Below are 7,698 nucleotides of genomic sequence, written 5' to 3' on the forward strand. Positions count from 1 at the left end.
TTGTTTTGAATGCTTTAATGATTCAACTAATAAACTAATTAACTCCACTTATCAATTAGAAAATCCCATTAAAATTGCTTTAATTGCACTATCTATGGCATTGAAACCACCTAGGCCAGTGAATCCATGCATTAATAGCCACAGTATTATCCTCTTTCAAAATCACAGTAAACTATGCTGTGGGCATCCCTACCCATGGCCAGGAAGGCAGCCTCAACAGTCTAAGACCCAATTTCCTGCCGGAGGCTTACTGGGTAAAGCTGCCTCTGGGCAAGCCTGACAACCTAGTTCCCAGGACTCATGTGGCAAAACGTGTTACCCTCTGATGCCCATTAGCACTGTTGAGTAGCATATGCATTCCCACACTTAATGCAGATACAAAATTAAAATTGCTGCAGGAAGGGCATGGTGGTACTTGCAGGTATCCGAATGCTTTCAAGACACAGTAGGTTACTGTTCTGTATTAAGTTTAAGGCCAGTCTTGGTTACATAAGACTGTCTCCAAAACTGTGATCAACCAGATGTGGCATCTGTAATTCCATAACTCAGGAGACAGAGGCTGCAGAATCTGCCAGATGTGATAGTCCTCACCTATTATTCCAGCACTTCAGGGATGGAGGCAGTTTGAGTATGAGGCCAACCAAAAAAAAGAGGACCTATCTCAAAAAGTGTTTTATCTGGACAGATGGCTCAGTGGTTAATCTTGCTGGTCCTCTAGATCACTAAGTTCTCAGCACTCATTCCAGGGGATTCAAAGTCCTCTTCTGCCCTCCAGAGGCAGACACATACATGTCATACACATGATTAAATTTCACTTTAAGCTCCCTATAAACAGAGAAAAACACTATGATAGAAGCCATATAAACCCAGGGATAAGAAATAAGGATGTTCTGTTTCTTCAGGATAATTTAGTCACCTTATTCCTCTACAATAAGGAATACCAATAAGATTGTCATGTGGTTCATGAATCTATACTTAGAAGGCTAACCCAGGAGGACTATGTAAAAAGTGTGAAGATATATTTTGATACTGGGACTAATGCTTTTCAAGCCTCAAGGCCTAAACTTCAGAGGTCAGAAATATTCCGCTATCTCTGTAAGTGTTCCTTGGGAAAATCTTAAGCTTTCAAACATTTGGGAATGTCGACTCTGAAAATGCCAATGAAATTCCAATGTCAGTGTTCATCAGTTATGTTTTACTGGAATATAACCATGTTCATTTGCTGATACATTGCTTTTCACACACAGAAGCAACATAGTTGCAAAACTAAAGACAATATTAACAATACTTACTATCTTGGGCCATTAAAAGAACTTCCCAAACTTTTGCTTTTAAAAAGCAATATCCTAAACTTTCTGGAACATTCTAAGCTGTCCTAAGATGGCTACCATCCAAACAGATGTCTGAAAATCACTTACTTTTTAATTAGCAAGTAGCCAGCCACATGTACACAGACATCATCTAGTCCCTCTAAAAATTATAGCTGGAGATGTAACTCAGAGGCCATGGGTGTGGGCTCCTTCACTGCTTCATCTGCCAAAGGGTAGCTGGACTTTACAAGCATTCTCTGGAATCACAGTTCTGTAATCCTCTAAAGCAAACTTAATTTTCCCCATCTGAACTGAAGTACCTCTACATTACAGAGACCATGTACATTACTCAAAACAGGGTGTTGTCAGAAACCTGAAGTCCTGATGGAGGCAGATCTCATTCAGATCTAGAATTTAAGGAGAAGGTGACATGTTGTCAGTAAGGTACAGGGCCTAGTACACGTGAGGCAAGTGTCCTATATTCATTCACACAGCTACATCCCAGTCCCATTCCCTTGTTCTTTTAACATGAAAATTGTTTGCACCTAGACCAGGACCAACTCCACAAGGAGTTATTCCACTCTCAGAGATGCAATACACTGCTCAAAGGTACTCAGCACCGGACACCAAAACAGTGCTCGGAGCCAACCCTTAATGAAGCAGTGTTTACTCTTCCAACAGTGTAACACAATCACAGGCACCACAGCCTGGATAGCTGACAACTGATGGACTGTTCTGGAAAAATCTCCCCCTTTCCCATTTCATGTATCCCAGGACCACCCCAGGTAGCAGACATGAATACAGAATGCACAGAAGTACTTTCTATGCTTTCAGTTTTATCCAGTCTCTGCCATTTGGCAGGGACTAAGCTTAGACTCTTAGTGAACAGAATCAAGACACATTTTGTCTAAGACACATAATATTCCTATAAATCGTTCCTTAATTGGAATGGCAGACACAAAAATATTTTATGCTACTTTCAAACAAAAATACCAAAATTCTACAGTAACTGCCAAGAGTGAGCTTGTTTCCCATTTGTTTCCCGATGCATACCAAGTAGCCAATGCTAGAATCAAGACACTCACCTGAGAACCACACATGCGCCCTGTTGTGGATCATTACTTCTTTCAGCCTGTCGATGACCACTCTACTTTCAAGTCATCCTAAAAAAATGCAAGCAAGTTTTAGCAGCCTACAGTACCTCAACAATGCACTATATACTTCAAATTGTAAATAACCTTCCTTCTCTGAGTCCCACACATTTGAAACAAAGAAATTACTCTTACAAGTTGTCCCAAACTCCCTTCCACACACAAAATAAATATAACTCATAGCCCACTAAATTTTGCCTTCAATCAACCACCCTTTGATCACCACTGGCCCAAAAACCATTTACATTAGTCTATTTCACCATTAACACTTGAACCCCAAATTCCACACAAAGCATTCAAGGCTCAACTGAGTCCTTGTAAGAGGTGAATAGTAAAGTCTGATGAGTTGCTGCCCACATCTTCCCTGATAGGGATCAGGAAGAGCAAAAGTAGGGAACAGCTTTATTTTGGGTGCAGGACAGCACCAGCAGCTGGGAAATTGATCCAAGTTTAGAAATAAGGATTAGTGAAATTTACTCTAAGTTGCTAGATGTGGGACTCATGGCAGGAGAGGAGTAAGAATTTGAGGGACAGGAAAGTTATGTTAAGGCTAGTGCACCAGAGGGACGGCCACAGGTAAGGCAGGCTCAGGGGTCTATTGGAGGGTATTTTCAAGGCTAAGCTGGTGCTGTTACTTAGGAGCAGTAGTATCAAAGTAATTATGGGCATGAATCCAAGAGCAGGTAGATGGAGTGGGTAATATATGGGGCAGTAACATTCCTGTGGTAACTGTGATACATTTATTTTCTGACTGATTAAAGGTGTGCGTGCGCGTGCCTGTGCGAGTGCGCATGTCTAGGTAGCCTAGGTGTTACACTGAGGATCAAAGGGGGTGTTGATGTAAAGGGGAGGACAATGATGAAGATGAGCAACACTGAGGCTCCTGACTGACCTGCCAGAAGACGCTCAGTCTGGGGTGCTTGGTGGGCCTGGCAAGCAGCCTTTTTTCAGGGCTCCTCCCAAAAAACATTTAAGGGGTAGGGTAAGAGAGAGACTTCTGGAAATTAAGGCTGTGTCTTCCTGTGGAAACCAGGATTTTTTACAAAAGCAGTAACTATGTTGGCTCTATTAGGTAATCCTCAGATTCATCGTGAGTGATCACTGCTTGCCTAAAATTGAGGCATTTCTTAGAAAATCAGCATTCTAAAAAAAAAAAAAAAAAGGGCACCTAACTGCTCACATAGTCACATAGTACTGTTTGACCTAAGCTACTTCCCAGAACCCCATCATCAATTAATATGCGTAAACTTATTGACCAGCTAGAGGGCAGAATACTAGTAATTTTTGAGACTGGGCATCTAGGTTGCCTGGACAATCTGAAGGGACCCTGCACACTACAACACCAGACTCGATATTCCCAACAGGGAGCTCACTAAAAGGGGTCGTGATTTAGCTTTTATTATTGTGTAGAGGCAGCAATATATTTAGTGAAAGTGCAGTCCAATAACTCCCTCCACTGCCTCAGGCTCACTTCTGACCATTCACAGGCACTAAAACTTGATCTTTTTTCCCCTCCTATTTATATCCCTCATCGGCTTTTACTCAGTTCCATTTCCAAGTTGTGATTTAAGTAACCTCCATGTTAGAAGACCTGGATCTTAGGTTTCTTCCTATAGAACTTGCTCTTCTCTTCATGGGTAAGCAACTATGCTGACATCCTGGTATAGTTAACAACAGAGTTGGCATGAACCAGGCCCAGAATGCCAACCAGCTATTGGCTGCTGTTCTCCCAGCAGTGTAACACTTGCCTAGGTACAAGGAAACCTAGGCAGCTGCCTACAGCTGGGGCAAAGGGAATGGGCTGAACTGTACTTACCAGGACAGGCATCTCCTCAAACTGGCAGCTGGGCACTATGAAATCAAAACACCCCAGATTAGAGTCAGCCAGCTGACAAAACCTGTGCAATTAAATTAAAAGGCAAAAACCCAAAACCATCTCTGGCCCTCAAACCCCCTTCACTTTGTTGGGCTGAGTGAAAGAAACAATAGATTAACAACTTAACTCTGGGAGCTCTACTCCCAAATAACCATTCCATTAACCAAGTCCACTATCTGGAGTTCTCATTTATAGATTGGCAGTAGACAGTACCCCTGGTACATCAGGTAGATTGGACCACAGTGAACTTATTAGTGGCTGATCCCTGGAATCCTAGCATGCAGGGAGCTGAGGCAGTAAGACTGCCTCCAGAACCAGCCATCCTGCACTTTGAGACCCACTCTTAAAAATGACACCTTAGTAAAGATGGGGGGGAGAGGGGGGAGATGGGTGAGAAAGTTATCTAGTGTGCGGACTAAATCTAGAGACTTGAATACAGGGCACTTTAAAAGGCAATAAAAGTTAACACTTCGAACAGTAATTGAACGTAGATGGAGTAAGAGTGAGGGGAGATGTGCCAAGGACCTCAACGGCTGGCGATTTACATTCCATTTTAACATATCTGAGGGCAAGTTATCCAAGCACAAACTTCACATCTAACCAATTCCAACCAATTTAAAGGGACAGGAAAACGAAAACAGGCCTCATTTTAGGTCTAAAAGCTACTTCAGGACGTGGGCTGAAGCAGATCTGGTTCTCCGCTGACACGTGTTCCTCACGAACCTTTCTCGGTCCCTGTCCAGGCTCCGGAAATGCTAACTGAGACGCATTCCAGGTGACTCCCCAGATGGATAGGGACCGCACCTCACTGGCGGCGACTTTTCGGGCTAGTCCCTTCAAGATGACCTCCAAGGCCGGAGGTAATAGAAAACAAACCCCAGTTTCTTTCCCTGGCCAGGCAGAAACCTTCTCACCTCGCTTCTCGCCTGAGTCAGTAAATCCTCTAGACCCCTTGCTCCTTGGGACCTCACTTACCTACACGTGCTCGGAGCTCCGCAGGACACAACAGCCTCGGCAGAGGCCGCGGAGGAAAAGGGCAGCCGGGAGCGGGCGGGAGCCCCGCCCTGTGGCGGTTGCAGGGCGGGGCGATGAGTTCCCGCCCAAGAAAGGCGGGGCTAGGAACACACCGGGAGACTAGGAAGGACAGCAAAATCCCCATTTGAACTGACCTAGGTTTGAGAATTGGTTAGTCTCTGCACAAATGCTACATTTCCTGGGCTCCCGTCCGGTTCCTTAAGTATATGAGCCCTGGGTTTGCAGCTGCTAAATTCAGAGTGCCTTGTGTCCTAATGGGAGCAAAGCCGACTGCCTACCTAGTGCTAGCGGTCGCGGTTTCTGCAGGTCTAGCCTACGCTTTTAGCACCTCCAAATGCAGATTTTTCTGGCTTTCATCATCTGCGTTGTTACTTGGTTAATGGAACTCCCACACACGCAGATCGCTTGGTCATGTGCTCTGGATCTTTCCTGGATGCTCTTTAGATTAGGCCGGTCAATGCTGTAGTCTGACCCTGCAGACCACATCCCTGACATCCTTCATTGAAATCCTTAACTGAGTGGCAGCAGCTAAGGCTGGCTTTCTCTGCCAGGTTTGTAATTCCTGAATCTACTTTGTAACTCCATCAAGCTCTGCTTTCTGACTCCCAGCCTATCCTCCTTTCCTAGCGTCTCTGTTGATTATCACACCTGTCAGGCCAGCCTCCTGGAATCAGCCACTGTCCTTGGCATCTGCCAACATGATTTTATTATCTATTTCCTCAGTTCCTTCATAGTGAAAGGGGGCGGGGTCCTGTGCATTCCAGCCCTAGCATACACCTTTGAAAACACATGGTGCTCCAAATTGATTCGGACAGGAGACCCTAGGCTATGGAGCCAAAAAAACCACCAGAGAAATAGCAGTCCCCAGTCTTCCTCCCCAGGTTTGATGGACTTGGATACTGCCCCTGGCTAGGGAAAGGCTTACATAAATACAGTAATTTAAAAGGTCACATGGTCAGTGCTGGGCTGGAAGGCAGGGGCTCTGTCATAATCAATGCAGCATCCAGCTGCATTGTCACAGCGTATTTGTAAAAGGAGGGTTATGAGACCTGTTAAACCTGACAGACTGTCTGGGTAATTGTCCTGCAGAGCTCTGTAAAAGGAGGAAGTGCATGGGCACCTCATATATTTTGCTCTCTTCCCTTTCAAACCCACAAAGTAGAGAAGGCAGGATGACCTGCAGAGTTCATAAGAGCTCAGATGAGGGAAAGAAAGCCAAGGACAGTGGCTGATTCCAGGAGGCTGGCCTGACCGTTACTGACAGGTGTGATAATCAACAGAGACGCTAGGAAAGGAGGAAAGGCTGGGAGTCAGAAAGCAGAGCTTGATGGAGTTACAAAGTAGATTCAGGAATTACAAACCTGGCAGAGAAAGCCAGCCTTCGTGTGTGCGTGCATGTGTGTATTCGTGACTTCAGAGAGGAGGCAGAAGTAACTGAACATAGGAAGATGTAAGAGTCTTTGGGGAGAAAGAGACCAATCACCTGATGCCAATTGTATTCACAACTTAGTCTAGGCAGAAGTAGAAAGCAAGAATTGTGTAAAAGAAAGTTATTGTGAGTATGGCTATGTGGTGAGCCCTGTTCTAATGCCATAGTAGAAAGGTAGTCAACTTCTTTTTAGGGATGAACCATTTAGTGCCCTATGGAGGAGAATCTGGATTATGATTTATTTTCATAGTAAAAAAAAAAATCCTTCATAGTCTGCCTTTTAAAAAAGCACATCCACTCTCTTGCTCTCTTGCCTCTAGCTTCTCTCTGTCCCCTAGCCTCTCTCCCTTCCCTTCCCCCACTCTCCACATGGTCATGGCCGGCCTCCACTTCTCTCTCTTCTCTCTCTCTCTCCCTCTTTCTCCACCATCTTCCTCTATTTCTCTCCCCCCACTTTTGCCCTTTGCCCTGAATAAACTCTCTCCCCTTTGGGAAAAAAAAAAAGCACATCCAGTCATCAGGTGGTGGCACACTTCTTTAATCCCAGCACTCAAAAGTAGACAGATCTCTGTGAGTTCAAGGCCAGCCTGGTCTGCAGAGTTAGTTCCAGGATAGATAGGGCTACACAGAAAAACCCTGACTCAAAAAAATAAAATGAAACAAACAAAATATATCCTTTTAAGTCATCAAAAAGGTAGATTTATGTATTTGTAGGTATTTTGGTGTTTTTTTTTTTTTTTTTTTTTTTTTTTTTTTTTTTTCGAGACAGGGTTTCTCTGTGTAGCCCTAGCTGTCCTGGAACTCATTCTGTAGACCTGGCTGGCCTCGAACTCAGAAATCCACCTGTCTCTGCCTCCCTGGTATTTTGTTGTTATCTGTATTATCAATATTTTTCTA

The 7,698-nt window shown here is 44.3% G+C and overlaps 1 long non-coding RNA gene and 1 other non-coding gene across 2 annotated transcripts; both read right to left on the reverse strand.

Annotated features, from left to right (window-relative positions):
* LOC114617235 lies at positions 1–5,395 on the reverse strand. The gene is made up of 4 exons (XR_003710754.1): positions 5,313–5,395; positions 4,278–4,312; positions 2,396–2,473; positions 1–1,717 (listed from the first exon to the last, which is right to left on the reverse strand). It is a non-coding gene; the product is annotated as an uncharacterized LOC114617235 (long non-coding RNA).
* On the reverse strand, positions 1,845–2,040 carry LOC114617286. The gene has a single exon (XR_003710767.1). It is a non-coding gene; the product is annotated as a small nucleolar RNA SNORA74 (small nucleolar RNA).
* Positions 5,396–7,698: the final 2,303 nt, after the last annotated feature.

This window comes from Grammomys surdaster, unplaced genomic scaffold (assembly GCF_004785775.1).
Source record: "Grammomys surdaster isolate TR1022 unplaced genomic scaffold, NIH_TR_1.0 135, whole genome shotgun sequence".
Classification (NCBI taxonomy): Eukaryota; Metazoa; Chordata; class Mammalia; order Rodentia; family Muridae; genus Grammomys; species Grammomys surdaster.